The following is a 23,718-nucleotide window of genomic DNA, read 5'->3' as shown; positions in this document are numbered from 1 at the left end:
ATAGATGTAATGTGGCTCTGACTGTCAAATGCTAGTAAGTAATAAATGGTATTTAGATTTAATTGTTGTGATTTGTATGGAATACTGAATCGAATCTCAACTCACGGTCCCAACAAACCATTGCAGTCATACGTTATATACATCTCTATGAAAATAAGGGAGATATTTCTAATATACGGCTGTAATGAATTTGGATCTCCAACCAATAAAACACGTTTCTAACCCCTACTAACATGATCTTACACCAAATAAGGGGTGTTACTTTTATGGTAGGTCTGTCTCATGGTGAGATGGAGATCGACTTCAACACTCATTATAAGATCGTATTCACACAGTTTATACAGCGTTTTACAGCCGTCTATTAAAAATATTTTTACATTTGTATGATTTTTTCATAGGGAAATATTCCCAATGCAATACTGAAAGGGACTATCGAACAGCATGAACACAGCCTTGTGACTTGTGAAGATTAAATCCCGTTTCGCTGAGATGTACAGTGTTAGATGATGGGACTGGATCTGAATTTATATAAATTTATATAAAATTAAAATATTAAATTTATTAATTATAAACTTATATAATTAATAATTATATATATATATATATATTTATATATAATTAATTTATATATAAAATAACAATTTTTAGTCTGATCAGATGTGATATCGGGGTCCAGACTTTGGAGTCGATTGACAGCCATACTCTCACGGTCTCAGTCTCACCAAAAAGTTCATAAATGTGTACATGTATGTCGTAGTCGTATAATTGAAGAAAACACCCGCATGACTATGACTAGGGATGTGAATGGATTGGATCCGATACAGTTCGTGCCGAGCCTGAATCTGACCTGAAATTACTCCACCTTTAATCTGGCCTGAACCGAGTAAATGAAATAGGATACTATTTCATCACATTATTCAATACACCGAATAAATCCAATGTCCCACAAATAGTAATATTATACTTCTTGTCATTATTCAATACATCGAGTTTAGTACAGGTCAACTCAACCCAAATCGACATTCAAAAACCCAATACAAAACCCAATTCAGACTGATCTAACCCGAGCAATAGGGTTAGGTCAAGTCGGGTTTATCACTTTGCCTTTTCCACAGCCAGGGTCAGGGCAAAAGATCATCCAAGCCCTAAGTCTTATTTGGTGCGTCTTCCATATGGGTTATTGGCTGTTTTTAAAAGTTTGGTAGTTCATATTTTGGTTTTTTCTTATTTGATTGAAAAAACATCTAGGCTCTATTTGGTGTATCTTTCAATATAGGTTATTGGCTGTTTAGAAGTTTGGTAACTCATGTTTTGGTCTTTTTTTATTTGATTGAAAAAAGATTTAGATTCTATTTGGTGCATCTTTTCGTGTGGTTTTCTGATTATTTACAAGTTCGATAGACCGCAATTCAGTCTTTCCCTATTTGGTTCGCAATAGATCTAAACGCCAAGAGCCAATATGCCAAAAAACCGAAAAGACCAAAATGGATGATTTTCAGGAAGCACCAAATGGAGCTTTTGCATTTTTTTTCTATTTGTCTTTAAGCGGAAAGACATGCCTTAACCAAACGGACTTCAGGCTGCTCAAATCTTAATGCAAAAGTTCAATACATCCCTTAACTATCAAAGCTACCAAAAGATCTTCCCAAAAAGACTTGCCAAACGCCCCCTAGTTGCCAAAAGATGCCATCCTGAAAAGACACACGAAGTTCATTTTGGGCTATTTTTGAGAAGCTCCAAATGGAGCTTTTGGACATTTTTCATCATATCTTCATGCGGAAAGACGTGTGGGAAGATGCACCTTGAAGATCTTAATGCAAAAGCTCACATCGTTTTTTGGTTGATAGATCCGTCAAAAGATCTTTCAAAAAAGACTTGTCAAACTACATTATAATTGTCTAACATTGTTTGGGAAAGACGTGTAGCAAGATGCGTCTTAACCAAATGGTCTTTAGGATGCTAAGATCTTAATGCAAAAACTCACATTGTTTTTTGGCTATTAGGTCTACCAAAAGATCTTTCAAAAAAGACTTGACAAACGACATTATAATTGTCTGACAGGATAGATGGTGAAAAAAATGTAACAAGCTTTTGAATCTTGCCTTTAAAGATCCTAGATGGTCAAAAAATGTAACACCTTTTGGGTCTTGCCTTCAAAGATCTAAACCCTTGGGTAATTATCCTATTCTACCATGTTCTATAGAGTTGTTAAATAAAAGATTTTTTTAGGTGCAAACAGACAGTTTGAAGATTTCAAATTTTTTATCATTTTGGCTACGCTTGGAAACAATGCAAATAAGTGTGAATGCAAATATATATGTAGAGTGTAAAACGGTTCATATAAATTGCAAAGTTGGGTTAGTTTTGCACTGAAAATTTTACCTTCTTACCAGACTGACTTTTATCTGTAATTAGGGGTGGCGATGAGTCGAACTTTTCACGAGCTGCTCGAGCTCGGGTCGGTTTCCAATTCATTGGCTCAATTATTAAACGAGCCAAGCTTGAGCCTACTAGAACTCGACTTGTGAGGCTCACAAGTTGATTATTAATTATTATAAAAAATAATATATATAATAAAAATATTATAATTCTTAATTTTTTAAATATCAAATAAACAATATTTTTATATATAATTTTTTTTTTTATTTTTATAAAACATTTTTCTCAAAATTGAGCTCGAACTTATGAATTTTTTACTCAAGCCGAGTTCGAGCTCAAGGTTCTAGCTCGAATCGAGCTCGAGCTCAAGCCTGATAGTATTCAGCTCGGCTCGAATCCACCCCTAGCTATAATGGACGCAAGCATGAATTCTAATAAAGCATATGCATTTTTTTTTTTTTATCAAAAGCCCACTTGAATGCAAATTTACTTCTTTTTTTATTGATGTACTTTTACATCTTATTATCAATGTAAATATGCATTGGTCTATCATTTATCAATGCATAAATGTAATGTTGCCAAACATTACACTCTATTTGCATTCTTTCAAAACGCAGCCTATAGGTTTTCATGAAATTCTTAGAGCATATTTCTTTCTGGCTTCTTTATCTTTCATTTGCAAATACCAAAATTTGGTCTTTTCAAGCTTTGAAAAATCCAAAAAAATTACATAAAATTAAAGACTTGCCAAATACCTCCATAAATTACTATAATTTGACATGTATTCAACACATGAGAGAGATGGCTGATATTGATTGACCCCGTGCAGCCTAGGCTGCATCATCCTTGCCATGACAGTGAGCTCGAGATAAATTTTCAGTACTATCCTTTTTTTAAGTTCCAGCAACTTTTGAAACTTGGCCTAGGTGAATTTTTTCGGATGATGTTTCAACGTTTAAAAGTAGAGACAATTTTAGGGTTGACAACAGAGCCTTTACTATTAAGCTGTAGAAAGTCCGTAGTCTTCAGTCTTTGTCACGTCCAATAGCATCTCAGTTCTAAGCCTAACAATTTTTATTTTTATTTTTTTCTTCTTTATTTTGCTTTCTTAGAAAAACATGAAATCGTTTTTGTTTTATAGAGATTATCTCCGAAAATGGCAGTTGGTCAAATTCATACCAAATGGTTGATTATATCCAACTTTGCCTTGTCCCATTCTTTCTCCATTTTACTTGCATATAATATGTATTCATGAAATTGAAAATAGCGGTTTATTTTGCTTCCAAGTTTTTAGTTATCAATATCATCTCTTTCTGTAATTTCTATGTTTTGATGTGAAATGTTTGCACGCTGTTCATCACCAAAAAGAGAAAACTTTAGTTGGTAAGGCATCGTTAAGAATCTTCAGTAGTTGGGTTGAGGATTCTTTCCAGTTTTCACACGAGACCGGATCTACTCCTCACATCTAGTGCTTCATATGCACATCCTATCATGTATTGGGAACATCTTTCGTATTTATTGTTATTATTCATGGGAGATGTTCCCAATGCATGGTGGATGTGCCTGTGAGGCACCCATTTTTGAGGAGCAGATCTCGTTGCTTTCCACATAGGTATAAAACATGTTAAAGGTGAAAAGCAGTGGATTCAAGTTTGGTAAGCTTTATTGAAATAATTTAGGACTCATTTGGCGTGTCTTTTTGTATGGTCTTTCGGCTGTTTATAAACCGGGAAGACCGGTTTTCGGTCTATTCCTGTTTGGTTCGTGGAAGATCTAACCGTCAAAAGCTAGAGTGCCGAAAAGATGTAAAAAACTCATTTTGGGCTGATTTCGGAAAATTCCAAATACCACTTTTTTGCATCTTTCATGTTTTATTCTCGTGCAAAAAGACATGGAAAGTATCTGCCAACCTAGCTTTGGGCTGCTCAAATCTTTATGCAAAAGTTCAATACACCTTGCCCAACGGGTCCTTAATGTATATCTTATAATTTATTTACTTTGAGTCACAGAATTTCTTTCTGGTGCTCATAAGGTCATGTCTGTGGGGACATCTTTTATATACGGAAGCAGGTATCCTGTCTTTCCATTCATGCATGCTTTAATATGGTTGTCTATAGTTTGATTTTGATTTAAAAAATTGAAAAGAATTTAATAAAAACCAGCCTTCCACCAATGGTCATAAATCCATTTGCAAACCCATATTTATTTGCATTACATCTATTTAGAAACACCTAATTCATTTGATGAAATGGTCTAGTGTTCTAGCTTTGTCACCTTCATTATAATTAAATAAGATATCTAAGCCTGTTCTTGACAATATTAATATTATGCTTGCAGTTACATGAATTTCACCTTGCACCTCTCTTTTTGGAAAGATGCCAAGTTACCATTCCAAGCCTGCAATTCCAGGAAAACTCTTGTTTAAGATAAAGACTTTCTTGTATTCAATTTAAACCCATTTGCTCTGCTACTTCTAAAGCATTTCAAAAACATAAAAAAAAAGAGAGAACATGTGTGAGAGAGAGAGAGAGAGTTCGGGCATTTTGAGGATAAAATCCTGCTTTGTAAAAATAGCTTCTTTCAATAAGCAAATTTTAGCAATTCCCGTCCTTATAAGCCTACGTAATACTTTCTATTTTTTCAGGTTGGGCTCTGGCCCAGCCTTTAGGTAGCCTGAACACGGCCTGAGCTTGACTATATACATACATGCATATATAGATATGTATTTATATATAGATATACATATATGTCTATATATTTGCATAAATACATATATACATGTACAGTTATAGAGCGGGTTCATTGAACAACCCAAACCCAAATCGGGCCCGAGCCCAACCCATTGCATCAAATTCCAATGTGGGCTCGGCTCAGATTAGGAAGATTGGGCTTGACCTTAGGCTTTGTTTGGTCTTAGGCTTTAGGCCCAAATCTTAGGCTGGGCCTAAATTGACCATAAACTCAGCCCAATCCTCCTGACTTGCACCCCTAATAAAAAACCAGGATAATAAAAACAGATCAAAACTAACCAACCAGCTGATATAATATTGGAGAACCGATGAATTGATCCCAGTTTCAGAATATCTTTATTTTTGCATTTATTTTTCTAATATGCAAACTTATGAAGGCCATAATTTTGCATTTGATTGTCTTATTAGAGTGATCTATTTTTTTTTTTTATATATTGGGCAATATTTTGTAATCTATGCATTTCAACGTGCCTTACCCTATTATTTTTGCCAAAAACACCTTTTGGGGCTTCAAATCTTAATTTTCAGTATAAAAAAAATACATATGCATTATATATAGTATAATTATATATGTTGAGCCCGCCTGCATTGGTGGGGGCTTCAAGGACTAACCCGCGGCACAGAAGAAAAAGCGATTCATCCAAGGTCCAGTTCTCTAACCATTGCTTACCCAAGCTGACCTCTGTCATTTATTTTAATATCTCTACTTGGAATTTAAATTTTAAAGCTCACATTTCCTCTACAAGCTCTTATTGGTTTGTCTTTTAGGCTCTGTTTGGGAAGAGGGTAAATGCAAAAGTTAGGCTGGTTTTATGGTCATTTGCACCCATGGTTGTTTGGTTGGAAGAAAACAATCTGACAATGCAAATTTGCTGGTGTTTGGGAGATTTTTGCATTGCAAATTTAGAGAATGGGTCCCACCATCATACGATGGCTTTTTTTTTGTTTTTTGTTTTTAATTATTAACCGTTTCCCCCTATATTGGACCGTTGAAGTCCCAACATTATGTATATTTGGTTGTATTCCCATAAACGAACCATCTTAGCTAGGATATGTGGTCAACCGTTTGAACTAGACTTGACATAGTGTTTGAACTGTAATACATGGTAAGTATTAATCTTTGCACCAGAATTCCAATTTAAGTAGGCAAAGTGTTCCCACGAGAAAAAGTGTTGAATGATAATACCTTGCTATTGTGTAGTTGTATAGCTGTTCAACATGCTAGCATGTTAATAGTATGTTAACAACCTGCTATTAGCCCGCCACTAAAGCTGTTCTCTTACCTATTTAACATGCACATATACAATTCTATACACCCTTTTGAACACCTACTAAAATCCACACATATATACCTGCTAGAAACCTATTAACAAATCATTTATATATCCTACTGGTTGGCACTTATCTAACCTGCTCTTCACAATATAATCCCTCCCAAGTGTTGATCCAATAAAAACACCTGCCAAGTAACAGTTGTTTCACCGTATGAACAATCATATTTCTATCATTTCTATATATTCACTGATATAATCAAGCCCATCATTCTATTATGTCTAAGCCAATGGATCTGAATAAAACCTCAATGAATTTGAATTATTGGTATCCTAGTTTAAAGTGACCTACATGTGGATTCAACCCCACATTGGCAATAATTGTATCCTTGTTAAACTAGAAAAAGGATAATGTCGTCATGTTCATAATGTCATCTCATACTTGTACTTGGAGAGCAAAATTAAGATAGTTAAGTGTAGCAAAGATGAATGCAATGGTTTACTCACCACCTCATCTCCCTTATTATTATCAATTGATGCATCAGTACAGTACCGACGATACATTTGCTCTGCTTCTGACCAGCTAGAGTATGAGCAATAAGAATTGCTCTTATAGCCACATATCTGTGCCTGACACTCTAGCCATGATTCATACACCCTCGGCTTTCATTCTTTCAAGACCACATAATTTTTTTTTTCATCTTATATGCAATTATATTTTAAACAATTCTCAATAATGAGTTGAAGGCTCACAAAAAAAAAAAAGAAATAAAACACTTTTGGCAAGTTGAAGCAAAAAAAAAAAAAAAAAAGAAAGAAAGCATGATGTCTAATTACATATACTCAGAAAAGGGAATATCAAAATCAGGTTCATTATAGAAATAATGGATTCAAAAAAATGATTGAAATCTTCATGTGACGTGGAGTAAGCATGGAACTAAACATGGAGTAAGCATGGAACAACCCATTATAGTAAAAAATGATTGAAAACAAAAAAAAAAAAATGGAGTAAGCGTGGAACTAAACCAAAGGAAGTGTAATGGGATAAAAAAACATGAATTTTTCATAATATTGTCATCCACCAAAAAAAAAAATATCTTCATGTGACAATCAAAGGCTACATTTATTTTAAATCATATAATAGAAGAACATATGAAACCAACATATGGAGAACATGCAAGAGTCAGAGGCTATGTATCTTCGAGTATCAAGAATCAACTGTTTAGTAGGTGGAAGAATGAATGAGAACTATGTCGAATCCTATTGCCTGTAAAACAAAACAAAAAAAATCCCTTTCAAATACTATGAAATACGGTGACGATATGATGTCTTTGGTCTTTCCATCACCGGTGAATCTCCATGGGGAGGACATAGAACATACCTGAGATGTTCTAAGGTCTTCAGAATAGCCGACACCGTATGTCGATGTCAAGTCCGTGGGAGCTCGAACAGCAGTTCTCCGTTTCCGTTGTCGGAGGTTGAGACGATGATAGGTAGACGTTGAAAAGTAACTGTTGCTGTGGTGTTCCTCGACAAGAAGATGTGATTAAGAGAGAAAATCAGTGTTCTATTAGAACACAAATTTACTTTGTTTTTGTTGATGTGCATTTACACCCCAAACTTGAGTGACAAGATTACATATTTCCCTCGATTTTCAAGGTTTATTTACAGCTTTACTAAATGGCAGAAAAATTGACCCGGGGTGCATATTTCCATCGAACCGGGTTTCACCCTCTTCCCAAACGGTGCCTTAGTGTATTGTAACGTAAAGACGTATATATTATTTAGAGGTAAAATATTCGTCCTGACATATCATTGAGCAATTAAAGAGCTTGCTTTCTAATTAATTGCTTATTCACTAGAAGACAAACCAATTGGCAATTCAATTGAATTCAGTTGTTATCAAACCGCCCCTAAAAATCCTGTACTCGACATCGACCATTTTCGAGTGGTTGACGAGAATGCACTTGCACACTCGAGAGAGAGAGAGATATGAGAAATTGGAGCAGTTCAAATTTGAGAAAGGAAGATGGTTATTTTCCATTTTTGGTAACAATGGATGAGGATTTACCAGTTGGACAGGGCGGAGGCAGGCCATAGTTAGACTAGTTCTTGCAACCATGCATGCGAGCTGCTGTGACCTTACAGAGGCAGTTAGATGAGTCAGTTGATCTAATTTTAAGGCTATGTTCCATAAATTGGCCCACCCGGCCCCCCATATTTGTTTATCCACACCTACAGGGCTACAATTCCTGAGTTAAGTAATATTTCTGCTACCAAGTACCAACCCAAAATAAAAGATAATAAACAAATGGACTCGAATATAGTTGGTTCCACATGAATGAAGAAGAGTAGAGTAGCCCTTGTTGAATTTTAATTTAAATGAAGTAATGGCGTACCAACATGGCTTTAATTTCTACCGTCAAACTTACTATTCTTCTTTTCTCTTTTTAGCTCAGAGCAGAGAGAGAGAGACAGATAGACAGACGCGTACAAGTCTCATTTGACCAAACTTTTGGACATTGTATTGTGAAATAACAGACGAGATGTTGTTGCTTCTCTTGCGTTTTTAATTAGAGTTGATGTTTGGGCCCCGTTATTTGTTATTTTGTGCTGTGCTGTTGTCTTATGCCCACCGCCCAGAAGATGAGGATTCGGGACCTAGCAGCTACTGTGACCTATTAACTGCTAACAGATTATTTTGGATAGACCTGAAGGCAAATGTTGACGATGATGATGATGATAATGAGATTATTTCATAAATTCAAAAATAGACTTATATATATATTTACTTGATGAGCATTTGGGTTATTTAATTTCCAGTTCCACCCTCAGCGGCCAGTGGGTTTGTACAAATCCTATGAATCAATATAAGAGATTCCAATCCAATAATTCAAATAACGACTGATGCATTGCTTTGTCTTCTTGAGTTTTATAGGTAGCAGTGCCCAGTGGTCCACACTCCACACCAAACCAAACCCTGTCCTAAAAATAAATAAAGGAAAAAATAAAAAAGTCAACTGATTGGTTGGCGAACAATCAACTTTATTAGTCCTCGTAACAGCCCTTGAGAGGGTGGACTCTTGTTGCCAAACAAGGTTAATTAAGATTGTAAGTTATCAATTGGATGCATGAGCAAAAGCTTGTACAGCGAAGCATAATAATACACTCTATAGTCTCTACTTTTTTTAATAATAATATAAATATAATATATGCTCCTTTATGTCTATGTCTATGTCTATGAATGGGTCGGGATACATCATACATATGATGAGACACAAAGCAAGAGAGAAACTAGCTAGCTAGAAAGAGAAGAACAAAGAACTACCATAAAACTTGGGTAGTATGGGGGATTCCGAGACTGGTAGAAAAGTTTAGGGCCCCTCCATCTTGCCACGTGTCTCATAAATTCCACCAGTAATTTGGTTGCGGACCATACCACGGATTCAGAAATCGGACCCAAAGGCCAAAACGATCCCATGTGCGTATTAAAATGTAGATCCCCTCTTCCTAATTCCTATGTCAACAACCCATGTGCTTTGATATGTTCAAAGGTGGTAGTATTGTTATTTATCATATGGCCCATGGACCGCTACGCTACATTAACCACCCACCATGTGGATGGGCTATATACACTAATACTCTCTCCCTCTTCTTTCTTTTCCTTTACCTACGAGTCTACGACTATGAATGGACATAAGCGATGATGGGATATGCTTAATTTGCTTCGTTTAGATCGAACTTGGGCCAATTGGCACTTATGAAGTGAATGTCCAATCCATCATGCTTCACTCTCACTCTCATAAGTGTCTAGTGTCTTGCTTGCTGGGCTCACAGCTCCCATTGCTCTCTTTGTTTTATAAATTGGACCCAAGCCCGCAAAGACATTGCCCCCATGTCAAAACTCAGATTCAAAAGATTAGGTTTTGACCATTAATCTCTGCTTCAGCTGCAATATGTCTCTTGCTCACTAAACTCATTTCATTTAAATATCCAACTATTAAAACAGTAATTAAGCATGTATTTGGCCCTACCAGTGCAACTTGCTACCCACTGAATGATGGGCCTTGATCCTCTTAGAATAAGACACGTGGCAACCAGTAGAGCTAGCGTCCGATTAGTCAACAGATCATCTTGCACCAAAAGAGATAGAGGTAAAAAATTTTCCACCACTCTTATCTGCAACAAACCGTCTAAAGCTAGTCACCTGGCAGCATGATGGTATTGAGAGAGAGAGGGCGGGGGGGCTCAATATATAAATAAGTGCGCCAAATAAACAAAGGCAAAAGGGGATAAACATGTTAAATGGTGTTTGGGGCCTCCACTTAAGCTTCCACCAGTAGTGTTTGGGCTTTGGAACAAAAGACATTTGATAATACATAATTTTGCGGTGGATTAAGCTTTGGAAGCATGACTACTTTGCTTTAGCTTTTTTATCGTTGGCTGTTGCGTTTGCTGGCAGACATCAATTGTAACCATTCAAGGGATTAAGCTAATCAGATAACCCACCATCCCACCTCTACCGTTGATAGTGAATGGTGATCCTATGAACACCCTCTCATTCAGTAAACCATTCACACTGGCGTGTTGCCACTCACTGGCTTCAAAATTCAGAGAGGTCCAATGATTGATAAACATTAAGGAGTGCTCATGGTTTACTCAATCTCTTATTGGATCACACAACTAAAAATTCAAAAATAACAAATAACATGAATGAGTAGATATCTACTAAGCCACTAATTAAGCCAGCTGATGTCAGGCTGCTGGTTTTGAGTATTAATGGGAGAAACTGGCCAAATTTCGACTGCAGTTACGACCTACTACGTCTCTACATTTATGTAAGTGGATACAAGTCAAGACTGAGGTGATACATTCTTCATGCTGAGAAGATAAGTAGAAATGCAAATCAATCAAAGAACAAAAAAAAAAAACTGTTGCTCGATTAAATTTACTGTTAGATACATCAAAAATTGGAAGTCAGATTAATGGCATTAAAGGAAGAAACCTGCATTATTAGAAAGAGTTGATGTTGTGTGATCTAGTGCTCTCTGATGTTTAAGTTAGTGAAGAGAATTTAAAAGCTAGAAAGTGTGAATGTTAAATCGCACATACCTTCTCTGTTCAATGAGGTGCGAAGGTTGCGTGGGCCTCATGTAGCACATTCGAGATCACTAGCCCATCTCGTTCGGAGGTGGTTTTACACCCGGAGTCAGATTCGGCATAAAATGATAGAACTTATCCGGTTGCCTCCGAAGTAGGCGGGGTGGGAGTCAGCTCCATCAATGGGGCAATGTGATCCTGAAGGGTTTGAAGACGATAGTCCACTCATGATGGGATCGGCCACCACGTCATGCAAGTCGTTATCTGCGCTTCAGCTAGGTCGACAGCGAGAGGTTGCCCCCGATGCCAAGGTCTTTAGCTTGATCCTAAGATGGCCAACCCTAAGATGGTTGACTTGATCCTGTACTGACCGAATTCATTCTATGATGGTCGACCTAGTCCTGAGATGGCCAACCTGATCAAGTACTGGCCGATCTGATCCTGTGATGGCCAACCTAATCCTGGACCGAGGTGCCTACAGACCAGCCTTACTTACGTGGCATCGAGGATTCGAGATGTTAAGCAACAATTCAGGACCACCACGTGGCACAATGGCCAAATCGCTCCTCATCAAAGAACCAATGCCAAAATTGCACAAAACTTCAAAACCTGTGAATTGGGTGTCACACCAAGTACTCTAAATCTCCGGAGAGAACAATATGGACAATTTAAAATAAAGTAGTTTTACTAAGTTTTGATAAGGATTTCTTCGGGGATATAATTAGATTACGGTGGAAATTGAGTTGACAATTGAGAGAATAGCTAGCTAATTATTGAAGTTCCCAAATTGTGAGAGAATGTTCGCCAAACTAGCCGATTTCATTTTAGAGCCTTTTGTATTATTATTATTTTTTGCGGATTTCAAAATACCGATTGATCGAGGAACTTTTTATAGTCACCACACCACAGATAGTTCTGCTGGATGAGGAATACCGAATAGGGGATAACTTTCTGTCTACTTCTCTCCCCCAGGACCCAGGTTGAGTTTGAAAGAAGAAAGGAACACTCAGCAAGCTGTTCAAACTACGGAATTTGAACAGTGAATACAGTAAAGCTGTAGCTGTGAAAAATATATCAGCTAAAGATGCGGAAGCACACATGATACCTGTGCTGCTTTTGTTTAATTAGAAGAGAAAAATGTTTAACTTGTGCGAATGCATATACATGGAACTTTACCGACAAACAACGATCCAAAGTCCACACCAGAATTCAGAGGGTGCTTTTGAAGAAGTAATAGGGCCCAGGTCCCAGAAGGGATGTCTCATGAAGCTACCCTGAAAATAATTTCTCTGGAGCTTTTTACTTGATTGTTCTGATTTGTGAGTTAAAATTCTTCGAAACAAATGTTTTTTTTTTTTTTCAAGGAAAAAAGGGGTAGTACTCGTTGGATGAAGGATCTATATATGAGAATGATTTTGGTCGTAGAACCTAGAATTGTCCAATTTGGGTACTGCACCAGTCGCACCACCGCTTGCACGCACAACTTAGTGGCCTAAAAATGGAATCTCTCTTAAGCCCTATTCACATGGAACCTCTCCCTTTCGGTTTGCACTCTTAAAAGCCACCCCCAATCAATCATTAAAAATGTATCACTCAAACAATATTCTGGATGTTGCTTGCTTGTGTAGAACCTTGGATGCGTTCTATTTTTAGTCCTCTCTGTTTTAGAATTCTCTTCGTTTATTTTCCCAAGATAAAATGGGTTTCTAGCTAGGGAGTGGTGGGATCATCGACTCCTAAGTGTGGGTCTCTCTGTTTCTCTCTGATACAGAAAGAGAGAAATTAGAACTTGCACACATAAAAAGTTGATAATTGGGTGCAATGATAATGAAAAACGATTGAATTGACTCTAAAATCTATATACACCAAACAAAAATCTCTATTTGTTAATAAACTATTCAACATCAAATAAAAATTCTAAATATAATAACGAAGATCAAAATGTTTGTCTCAAAGAAATCAGACAAAGAAATACACGGGGAGAAAGAACAATAGGATGGGTCTATATATGTTTTGTTTTAGTTAGGTGATAAGATTTTTGGCCACAATTTGATCTCTGGCTCTGCCCGGTCAATCACATATACAGAAGACCAATAGAACACATTCTCGATCCCCCAAAAAAAGACAGAAAAGAAAAGGATAGTTTAAAGTTTAAACAGAATAAAAAAATGAAACCTATTTCAATCGAACAACTAAATAAAGCTTTTGATGAGAAGGGTGGGTGTATACATCTGCTGCTATTCAGTCATTAAATTATATATGTATGTGTCAATTGTCATTCATTCATGAAAATCTACTCAAGTTTTAGCTTCCAAATTTGCTTAAATGGCTTTGAGTGTGGAAAAAGCGATAAGCGGCAAGCCGACCCAGTTGTCATAGCACAAGGCCTTGTGATCAGTTGAGACCATACTGCATAATAAATCTGAGATGCCAATTCTTTCTTGGCCGATCTGAAATCTGATCAGTCACAATGAGTGGGTTCAGAGCGATTTCCGGGTCAACCCAGAGGTTCTTACAAAACAAAACCATCCCATGTTAGTACTTAGTACTACTACTTAAGTAAACGCATTAATGGTAATCAACCAGGTCCCCGGGAGGAAGAGAGAGAGAGAACAAGGAAATGAACAGGGAAGGGTTGGCTCCGGTGGGGTCAGAGAGAGCTAGTTATTAGTAATATTATATTATCTTCTCCGACTTTGGCATTCGATACCATGTCGGGACTCGGGACAGTGACGTGTTCCCACTTCCTCACTTTCTCACGCGCACGTTACCCCACACTACGTCTCCAATACTGCGATACAATACATAATAATGTACTCACATTTCCTTACTGTAATTTATTAGAGTTGTCTTTCACGGACAAGTAAGAAAGAGAGGGAGGGACAGAAGAACAGAAACCAGGAATCCAACAAAACCAGACACGCCAAAACCGCCAATCTGAATTCTGAGCTATCACAAGCACACCCAGTCACCACCCACCGCTTTATCTATTCAAAGACTAAGAAGACAGGTAGATATATGGATAGATAGATCGCTAGATATAATACTCATAATAGAAAGATAAGATGCTAGAGAGAGAGAGAGAGGGGTGATGGAGCTATGACGATGATAACTGTCTCCTCCCATCACTGATCTGCTGATGATTTGCAGGTTCTTGTTCCTCAAACATATACACGGAGATCGATTTTGCATCGTACGCCAGGTAGTGCTCGATTAGTTATCGTACTCTCTGAGCCAGAAACGCTGAAAAACCCATCTCTCCATCCTCTTGTGTACTTGCCGTATCTGTTCAGGCAAGCAAAGCCTCCTCTTTTCTGTTCAGTTTAGATACAAAAGAAAAAGGGAGAGAAAGTGGTCTCAGTACAAACATACATACCACAACAACAGCAGCAGCAAAAGTCGTTACCATATATATTTTATACACGCCTAGAGAGAGAAGAGGGGCGAGGGGGGAGGGGGGACACTGGGACAGAGATCTATTTCAGTAAAGCAGGTGCAACAGTGGGGCTTGGGCTTCAGGCTTTTAAGTTGGGGTGAATGAAGTGCAAGCAAACCTTAACTGATTCCTACGATTTCAGGTGGTATGATGTGAGATAGTTGCATTTCTTTGGATTTTCAGGAGCTGGCCTGGAGTGGCTCTATATTTTTATCTTTTTCGATCCTTTTCTTTGGATCTCATCAGCCTCCAATTGGAAATCTATCGGTTAGGGTTTCATGCAAAAGTAAAAAATAAAAGAAGACGCATGTGGGTAAAAGAGGTTCAGATTCCTTCAATATCATGGTTTGCCGCTTGGTAGAGCTGTTGGAAGAAAATTAGCTTTGGTGCCAGACAAGAGATAAGGTCTTTGGACTTTATCTGCTGCAGTGGGAGAGGAGAGGGAGAGCTTGGTTTTTCTTCATCATCAAGTTCTCGCATCAAAACAAGAAATAGAACAAATTAACAGACTCTCCATATTCTGAGTTGGGTAGCTGGATCTCCCAGTTGGTCTCAATCCACGACAGGGTTGAGACTCAGTTTTGGTGCATTAAACATCCAATCGACAAAAAAAAAAAAAAAAGCCAACCAAAGTCCAGGACTAGGAGGAGAGGGTTTATTGTCTTCTCCAAGATTTCTTTCCCCCTTCTTCGTGTATTTCACGGCATTATTTCCTCCTATCAGGCTGCAAGTGTTTCTTCCAAGAAGTAGCCCTGGCAAATCGGTGGTGGGCAGGAAATGTGGCGTTGGGAGGGGTCGATCCTGTGTCATCGACCCCTTCCCTTCACCTCCGAAACACAGACGATGAGCATGGTGGATTAGGGCGACTAGGTCCTAGGAGAGAGCAGGAGCTTATGGACCCCACTACTACCACCAATAGCAGCGGCAGCAACAGTAATGTCAATCCTAACGCTTCCAACCACAACGCCGATGAGGATGACAGCAAGGACAACGACAGAGACGCAGAAGACCAGAACGTCGGCCATGAGGTTATCGAAGCTGGTACTGGCCGCAGACCTCGTGGCCGCCCAGCGGGATCGAAGAACAAGCCCAAACCCCCTATAATCATAACTCGAGAGAGCCCGAATGCACTGCGGAGCCACGTTCTGGAGATCAGTAGCGGTAGCGACGTTGCTGAGAGCATCGCCACATTCGCTCGGCGCCGGCAGCGTGGGGTCTGTGTTCTAAGCGGCAGCGGTATCGTCACCAATGTTACTCTCCGTCAACCTGCAGCACCGGGCGCAGTTGTCTCCCTTCATGGACGCTTCGAGATACTCTCGCTCTCCGGGGCCTTTCTGCCCGCACCGTCACCGCCCGGTGCGACCGGGCTGACCGTCTACTTGTCTGGCGGGCAAGGGCAGGTGGTGGGTGGTAGTGTCGTGGGTGCGCTCGTGGCGTCTGGACCGGTGATGGTGATTGCAGCGACGTTCACGAATGCGACGTACGAGCGGCTGCCAATCGAAGACGAACCAGCAGGAGAGGGAATTCAATTACAGCAATCGTCAGGGGTTAATTCGGGAAGTACTGGTATTTCTGCATCTCAGCCTCATACTCTACCCGATTCGTCTTCCATGCCCATCTATAATCTCCCGCCAAATCTGCTCCCCAACGGTCAGATGCCGCATGATGTGTTCTGGGCTCCTCGTCCACCTCCATCCTATTAAAACCAGAAGCACTGATAACGTAACAAAATTGGAAGTGGAAAAGGCGAGAAAGCTAGCAAGCAGAGAGTGAGAGAGCTCCTCTTCTTCTTTATCATCATCTTCGTATTAATTTTCTGTCTCTTCTTTTTCATTTGTGTTTTCTGAATGGTTTTGTTAGCGTTGTTATTTTAGTGTCCTTGTATCATAGCAAGCAAGGTCGACAATTTTTTCTTAGTTCTTCCTTTTTTTTTCTGTGAATTTGATATGTTCTGAGTAGGCTTATTCTCCTGTGCACTTTTCTGGGTTGCTTTGTTTCTGTTCTCTAATCTTCTCAGATGATGGAAAGAATTGATTCAATTTTGTAGAAAAATAAAAAAAATAAAAAAAAAGAGGTCAAGAAATGACATTGGAGCCTCTAAATCCATTTGGGTTTTCCTTTGCAAAGACAAAGGAACCTCTTCTTCTCAACCTCGAAGAGTCAAGTCTGGTCTGGTCTGGTGAGTAAACCGAACATTATTATATAAATTTAAACAATACATTTACTTATTTATTGTCTTAACTCTTAATGGTGGGAGGGAGGTCCCTGACCCTGAGAGGCCAGAGCTGAGAAAGCTTAGTTAAGACTCTGGAGATTTTAAGTTTAATTGGAGACTGTGGACTTTCGGGAGGGAGAGATCGTCATTGGTTTTCGTTAGAGAAGTTAAGGCAAAGCAGCTGTAGCACCGATTTGACATTCCCGAGTTTTGACCGGCTTAAGTTATTAATGTTATTTTTATCTTTGTGTTATCGAATCGATTGAATAAATGCACAAGATAGACGTAGGACCTCGAAGGCTTGAACAATGAACAGTACTTAAACATCTAATCTAACAAACACGAAACGAAATGAAACTAATACTAATAGTTTATCTGGAACCTTCTACTGGAGAATGGTTCCGGGTGCTTTAATTCTTTGAATAATCTTGGTTTATTGGGGGTAGCTGACTGCGAGAAGCAGAAGGGGGGGGCGGGGGGGCCGGGCGGAGGGGAGTGTTTGTAAGTGATCAATGTGACCTGCGTACATCTGGATGGTTCCACAAATGGGTCATTTCCATACAAGTTGGTTTGGGGTCTTTTAGACTTTGTTGGGTCCTTAGAGTACATGCTTTCACATCAAAGTATGCTTTCAACCTGCCGTTAAGACTTTGATAGGCTCTATTTTGGAAAAAACCACACACGACTCCTGTCAATGGTAACGTCTCGTCTCTTCCTTCTTGAAGGGTTGAACCTAGCTAGCTGGATAAAGCCCCGCTCTCTCTCTCTCTCTCTCTCTCTCTCTTGATGGAAACATTTTTCTTAGATGCTCAAGCAAGTATGAACACTTATTTTTACCAAAAAAAAAGTATAGAAATTAACTTTTACCCAAGAAAAAAGCAAGTATAAATGCTGACCTCGCGCTATTTTCATGGCCATCCATTTCCATTTCTACTCTTTATATTATCTTTTTTGCTTTTGTAGATGTTACCTGCTCTTGATAAGTTGATTTGATGAACATTTTTTCTTAATTAGACACTCACCTTATTAGTCTGCACACTTAAATAAATGAACAAATATTCTTAGTTTCACTCAACAAATATTTACCTAGGACTCTTAATAAGAACCCAAACACATAATAATAATAATAATAATAATAGTACTAGTAATAGTAATAATAATAATATTATTATTACTATTATTATTATTATTAGTATTATTATTATTATTATTATTATTATTATTATTATTATTATTATTATTATTATTATTATTATTATTATTATTATTAACTAAATCAAAATATTTAATTTGTCATTCATTTTAAGATTGAGTTTACTGTTAAGTGATCAATGCATTGCATTGCAACCCCACAATGTCACAGGTCAAATCCATTTAATTTGTCATTCATTTTAAGATTGAGTTTACTGTTAAGTGATCAATGCATTGCATTGCAACCCCACAATGTCACAGGTCAAATCCAACTGACTTCCCAATAATATAGAATTCTCAATCATGACATTATGTGTATTCAGTTACAGTCATTATATATTTTTTTTCTTTATTATTTTGTTTTCTGATTGCAGTTTTTATATGATCATATTATAATTGAAAATTTATATGCTCCATGCATGATATATAACTTAGGCAACTTCTTCGGAATTCATGTATGGATTCATGGTCTTCTGTCATCATCCTCATTGATACTTGAATGTCATGGCATAGTATTTGTGATTATCTTGTCATCAACAAACATTATTATAAGATCATGTCTCCTCATAAAAAGAATGCATACCAAGTTGGTAAACCCAAACAACCTATTAGCACTATGTGCAACAGTATGTCAAACAAAAACCCCCATGCTTATGCATGATTTTGGGGCCTCAATGTGTTGGAATCTTAAACTGATTTATATCAAGTTTTTTGGTAATGTGACCATCAGAATTCAGAAGCTGTAGTAAAGATTGAAAACTTGCTCTTTATACACAGTTGAACTATGTAATTCTTGACCTAACACAGGTTCCATATGAATATGCAGTTGGTGGATAAAGTGTCAAATTTAGGGTGGATAATGGGCTAACCCATTATAAAATACATTAAGGTGTCAAATTTAGGAATAGGGATAATTTTATTCAAATTTGAGCAGTATATATGAGTTACTTTACAGTTATAGGGGTTGAGTGTATAACATCTTTTAATATTATTCTTACTTCTTTAGATTCTACCATGATTGTTGGATTTTGGAATTTGTATTCCATCAATCTAGGTATTTCTCATCCTTGTTTCACACCCTCAGACTAGGTAGTGAAGGAACATGAACACCCAGTCCTCAAGTGTAGATCAGGAAAGACTTTCCTTTCATGAGGTTAATTAGCAGCTTAACATTTTTTAGGTTTTCTGTTTAAAAAGAATAAACTTGTTCCATCAATGCAAGGATGTGCAATAATTTTTTTTTTTCTAAAGAGGTATAGATAACTAGGTGATTGTTTACATATGATCATGTATTGGAATTCTGCTTATGCATTTGATTGTAGCACTGCTTTCCCACTTTGTCTTGAAAAATGCAGACATGTGGAAAGGTTGGAAAGAATGGATTTTTCAAGGGTACATCAATTTCACAAAGAAATATGAATTTCAGTGAGTTCAAATGTGATTGACAACATAATTCACAATTATAGTGTTTTTCTTGTTTGAATAACTATCAGTTGCTTCTTAGTGATCATAAGATGCATTGGGATTCAAAGTAAGCATAATCCATTAGTTGATAACTTGTATCTAGGAACCACCCAAATTTGTGTTGGAGAATGGTGATTTCATTCACCCTTTACAGACTTTTACACTTCATAAATTTCGAAATGGCAAGGATATGGACTATGGAGTGAAGGCACTGAAAAACAAAGTTAATTATGAGTAATTCAGGTATAAATGTAAAATGTGTAGACATGTATAAAATAACTCTAATTATATGTAAAAAGACTGGAAATGCAACAGTGCCTTTTGTTTCTCATAACAGTAGAGATTGAAACAGATTGCACTTGATCGATGTATTTATTTGTCATTAAATGGTTCTACTGGAACATGGTGTAACTGTTACATGGCCGGGAAACTAGTAGAAGAGATCAAAATCCTTCATCATAAATCATCCAGCACAAACTTATTAACAAAATCAGAAAAAGATTGCCATCATCACTTGATGCTATCATTAACTATTACTATTTAAAATAAATGATCATTATGAATAGATAGTGTAGGATTGGCCTTGTTGAAATGAATCAACTGTGAAACAATTAGGAGTTCATTGCTTAGTCCAGCTTTATATGAAAGTTTCTTTGTGATTACCATAGAAAATGAATTTTTTTATACAATTGAAATATAATTCAACCTTTGACATGTGTTAATATGGACAATATTACATATGATACACTTGAAAACTGAGCTAATTAAAGTGCAGGTAGTTGATAATTAATATCCTTTTTCCTTACCTTCAGATGTTCAATTATCACATTGGCTTGAGCTTGGTTTTGGCAATCTAAAGACTTCTCATAAAATTCTTATTTGGAGTATATTGAACAAAACCCCAAGTAGAACTTTATGAAAATAATGCATAGGGGCAACCCTGCACAATGCTCAACATTGTCAAGTTTTGGTGTAATTCCCTATACAGCCTTCCTCAGATTATCAAGAGATGAGAATTAAGGGAATCATTCTAACTGAGATTGTGAATCAAGGGAGAAAGAAGAATGACCCTCTGATACATAGAGCCAACGAAGTGATTGATGGAATGTGTAGGGTGCATGTTCTTCTTTCCTAGTGGCATCAAGATTATGGTTTCAGAAATTTTTAAATTCTTGTATTTTGTGCTTAATGTTGGCACTTCCAGCTTTAGGTATGAGAAATGATTTTCTGCTTGTGAATTTGCTCAAGGGATCATGATGAACATCAGAAGTACTATCTCAGAGGTCTATTGAGATGAGTAATGAAGTTCTGGATTTTTAATGCAGATGACCCTCCATAATATAGAAGAAAATGGATCCAAAGCAGTTTTCTCCATAAATAGCATGATAACTTGATCATTTGATGACAAATCTGGCAGTGGAGTAGAGGCTCAACTTGACCTTTGAACTGGCTTCAGGTTTTGGTTACATGTTGATCTCTATGGGGGGTTATTGATTAATTGGTTGAAACATAATACCCATAAATCTAATATTGTAGGTTCAGCCCTGCTAAGCCTACCACCAAACGGTGCTGTCGAGATTCCCACCACCCATAAAGTCTCAATCTATCTAGCCAAAAAGTGAAGAAGACGCAGGGGAGATTTAATTTTTTTTGAAATAGGGCAAACTTAGTTGTGGGGCCAACTATTGTTGCCCCTTGGGGTTCAACTCATATACCACACCAACATTCATGTCATGTTGTGTCATGTATAACCTGCTTATCACAGGAAACCACCTATACTAGTTTATAATGGATAACTTGGTTTGAAGGATTTGACTCATAGGAAAACCACCCAGGAGAAGCTAAAGATGCATGAAATAGGAACAATTAGTTATCCTCCATTGAATGATCAAACTATATACATGTCTTTATCAATTTCAGACTATAGAATGAAGCTAAGATTCAGAGGTTGAGATGGATGAGTAGAAGTTCCAAAAGGATGAAATCATAAATGAGTGTATTCATGGGAATGTATAGATAATCTCAATACGTGAAAACATGATAGAAAAGTAAATGGAATGGTTGGGCTTGTGTGAGAAAGACCATTGGCTGCATAGGTGAAAAAGAATGATTCTGGTGCATGTTGAACTCGAAAAGGACAAGATAGCCAAAAGAGGCATTGGTTGTCATAAGAAAATATTTGAGGACTCGTGATATGAAATTTTATGAGTGGAATGCTAGTAGTAACTAATAAAGTTCATATCACATCAAATTTAAGTTTCAAAGATTCCCTAGTTCCTTCCGTCATCTGACATATACCTGTGTGCAACTACCAATTGAATTCTTGAGGGGCAGTGACAAGAAAATCTACAGGACATGCACTGTGTCATTAGTTAGTTTTGATGACCATGTTCTTGAGCGATGACACAACTATCTTGGTTTGCAGGCTTTTAAAGAATAAGGCCCCCATGAGAGTGTCTTTGCTTGGCATCATATTTGAAACTTTGACCATTGTTGGACAGTGATAGTGTTCTCAATTTATGCATCTGAAATGCATACTGAGAGTGATGGATTAGATGGAAGATAGTAGTTCCTTGGATCATTATTTGTCATCATTTAGTTTTCTTCCTGGAGTTTGAAAGTCGATTTACACCTTTTACTGCATAGTTGCAATTGAAATTAAAGAAGATTCCAAAGTTCAAACTTGCAGGGTTTTGACAATTAGGGATTGAGAGCATGCATCCTTGAGGCATTGCCATATTTTGTAGAATATAGTGGGGTTGGTTAATTTTGTGTTAGAGACCTCTTCAGAAATAGTTGTGCTTAATTATCCTTCCATGGAGTACCAATTGATTCATTTCAGGCAACAGAATTGGAATCCATCGCCCCTTGGTGATGTAGTTCAATAGATGGATGACAATTCCAACAAGATATTTAATGCTCTAAGACCATCTAGAAAACAATATTTATAATAATTTAGGGGTTATTCAACAACATGGTTGGGTTTGTTTTTGAAAACATAAAACAATAACTTCCATGTCAGAAAAACAAGTTTTTATAATTTTGCTGATGTGGCAGTTGGTTTTTGCTGACATGGCAGCATGGCAGTTATTTAATGTTTTCAAAAACAAAACCAACAGTCTTGCCGAATACCCCCTTAGTTGAGCACTATGAGGAAGGCCAAAAGTCTTTACCATGAATCAGAAAAAAAAAAAAATTAGAACTTTTTTTGTAGTCATTTCTTTTGAAACAAACAAAAAAAAAATCAAAAGTTGAGATGGCTAATATATATAATTCAGACATTACTTCAATCCAGTGTGCTGTAAAGGATGATATGTACTTTTGGAGCAAAGACATGGCAGATCCAGAGCATTTGCAACTGTGCATGATTGTCATTATAACTCTCTTTAGCCCCCATCACACAGTACAGTTTTGGGGTTTTGAATATGAACATGTGGATAGGAATTTCAGTTGTCTAGCTCCTTTCTTCTCTAGTCGCCATTGCATATATATGGTTTAGTCAATGCCCTTCAATACAATGCAATTGCTAGGAGATACATGGTACTACCTAGATCTTGACGATTGTCTTGATGGATAACAACAGTGTCTAGATTCTCATCATTCTTGGACATATCCAAGGTCAGAGATAGGGGGCATGGTTCCCCTTTGTAAGCATTGGGGGTCGTAGCCTTGTATATAGGAGGTGTGACCCACACCCATCCTAATACAGGGGCACTCTCATAATCATTTTAAAGTTTATACTTCTCTCCTCCCAGAAAGAAAAAAAAAAAATGAATGAATGGAGAATCCTGGATATCCAACCCTGGTCATATCAGGAGATGGTTTATTGCATGATGGATCCTTAAAGACAATTCTACCCTACACAGTGAACAAAAATCTACAAAAGACTGGAGAGTTGCATTAAGAAATATG

The 23,718-nt window shown here is 37.4% G+C and overlaps 1 pseudogene across 1 annotated transcript; it reads left to right on the top strand.

Moving 5' to 3' along the window:
• Positions 1–14,453: 14,453 nt before the first annotated feature.
• LOC104597337 (AT-hook motif nuclear-localized protein 20 pseudogene) lies at positions 14,454–16,910 on the top strand (annotated as a pseudogene). The gene has a single exon (XR_016081984.1). The product of XR_016081984.1 is annotated as an AT-hook motif nuclear-localized protein 20 pseudogene (transcript).
• Positions 16,911–23,718: the final 6,808 nt, after the last annotated feature.

The sequence above is a fragment of the Nelumbo nucifera genome, chromosome 2 (genome assembly GCF_055504915.1).
Source record: "Nelumbo nucifera cultivar China Antique chromosome 2, China Antique-T2T, whole genome shotgun sequence".
In the NCBI taxonomy this organism is placed as follows: domain Eukaryota; kingdom Viridiplantae; phylum Streptophyta; class Magnoliopsida; order Proteales; family Nelumbonaceae; genus Nelumbo; species Nelumbo nucifera.
Note: the sequence above shows the minus strand (reverse complement) of the source record. Positions and strands in the feature narration are given on the sequence as shown.